Below are 2500 nucleotides of genomic sequence, written 5' to 3'. Positions count from 1 at the left end.
TATATATATATATGTATATATATATGTATTTATGTATATATATATACATACATATATAAATATATATAATATATATATATATATATATATATATATATATATATATATATATATATATATACAATGATCAATTATCGTTGTATATTGGTCAAAATGTATAAATCTAATAATCTAACAACATATACTCTTAGATATATTTCTCCTAAATTACCCATCCTGGTAGCGTGGATAGAACGTGAAAATTGGATATATGACCTATTAATTAAGATTTAACTGACACTAACCCAAAAAATAGGGAAAAGCAAAGAAAAGAAGAGAGATTGGTGAATAAGGTGAATATATATATAAACACACACACACATATACACACACACACACACTAACACACACACGCACACACACACGCACACACACACACACACATATATATATATATACATACATATATATATGTATATATATATATATATATATATATATATATATATATATATATATATATATATATATATATATATATATATATATATATAGATAGATAGATAGATAGATATATATAAAGAGAGAGTGAGTGAGAGAGAGAGAGAGAGAGAGAGAGAGAGAGAGAGAGAGAGAGAGAGAGAGAGAGAGAGAGAGAGAGAGAGAGAGAGAGAGAGGGGGGGGGGTGTAAGAGATGATAAGAGATGAGGAGAAGAGAGGAAAAGAAAAGAGAATAGCAGAGAAGAAAGAAACGGGACGAAAGGAACATAAGAAAATAGACATAAACATAGAGAGAACAGTAGCATATGATCACGCAAAACAAAGACATTACAGATAGAGACTGATAAATAGTAATAATGAAAGAAATGAAAAGAAGGCAAAAGAAGAAAGAAATTCCCTCAGTGATTATTGGTCTAAGAACTCCACCTAGTGACAGCGAGCCTAAGCACCGGCCTCTCCGCCTGGCTGGTGGATATGATGAGGAGGAGCCGAATGGCAGGCTGGACCAGAGACCGTAAAATACAAGTGATAGAATACAGGAGTTACCCCTCTATTCTCCACGGCACGTCGCGTTTTTTGTTGATGTCGCATGGCCAATGTGGCTGGTAATTTCTTTTTTTTTTTTTGGTTCCTTTGTGAATATTCTTTCGTTGTTGTTGCATGAACTTTTATCTTGCGATTCTGGAATTCTTTTCGTTTTGAGCTAAATCTAGTTTTCGTGTGTGGTGTTATTTGGTATGTCTTCTCATTTCGAATATAATTTCTGAGAGTTACAGTTTTGAATTGAATTTCCAACTTTCTCGTGGCTTGTTTGCCATATTTTATTACATAGTCAAAGTAATCATATTTCCTTACCATCATTTTACTTGCTTTTCTTGTATATTTTGGGCACCATCTGTTGCCTCCAATATGAGACAGTATTTTTTTTTTGAATCTTATTATCCATTTTATGCAACAGGAAATCTATTTATCTATTTATCTTTTTGTTTTCAGTCCTTCTGTTTTCCGACTTTCTGAACGTTTATTTCAGTTGCAGTAGCGCAGGTATTTATGTCATCTCTCAGTCTCTCTCTCTGTATTTGTCTATCTCTCACTCCTTTTATCTTTCTTTCATTTTCCCTCTCTCTCTCTCTCTTTCTTTTTTCTCCCTCTCTTTGTATCTATCTGACTGTTTCTTTTTTTCCTTTCTCCCTTCCCCGCCCTCCCTCTCTCATTCCCATTCTGTTTCCATTTCCTCTTCCCTTTCCCATTTGCAGTCCCATTTTCCTTTCCTTTATCATCACATGCCATTCCCTTTTAAACCAGCAAAGCCTGCGTGTGTAATCACCCCCCCCCCCCCTATATTCACCTCCTTCCCATTCCTCTCCCTCCCGTCCATCCCCGCGGTAGCAACACTAATGGAAGAGGGGCAAGGAAGGGAAAGAGAAGGGGAGGGAGGGGTGAAGGAGGGGGTGAGGGAGGGGTGAAGGAGGGGGTGAGGGAGGGAATCTTAATCCTCGTATCCTCGACTAACCGCTGAAATGAATGAACAATGATAGAAAGACCATTGAAAAAATAATCGTTTTATTGCTGCAACTAATGCCTCTTTCAAGTCTCTCCTTCACCGCTATAATTATTACAAATGTGGGAATAATAACGACATAATCACCACTAATACTGGTTGCAACAATTGTGTATCATTACAGTACTCAACCTAAACAAGTTATTATTTTCCACCAAGGAATCAAATTAGAACATCCATCTAGCTTACCTTGGTCTAATTAATTCTCATTTGTCTCATTAATTTACTATCGCAGACAGTATAGCCACAGACTGTTTTTATCGACTATTTTGTTAAATATTCTGTTTTTTTCCATAGACATCAAAATTAAAAGAAAAATGTATGTACTATCTATCTTTAATTTCTTATAGGCTAGTATCGATCATTAATTAAAATATCATGCTATTACGACATGAAAATTAACTGAATAAAAATGGAAAGAGAGAGAGAGAGAGAGAGAGAGAGGTGAATAAACTAACA

This window comes from Penaeus japonicus, unplaced genomic scaffold (assembly GCF_977035675.1).
Source record: "Penaeus japonicus unplaced genomic scaffold, GWHDUDI00000001_assembly GWHDUDI00000025, whole genome shotgun sequence".
NCBI lineage: Eukaryota > Metazoa > Arthropoda > Malacostraca > Decapoda > Penaeidae > Penaeus > Penaeus japonicus.
Note: the sequence above shows the minus strand (reverse complement) of the source record.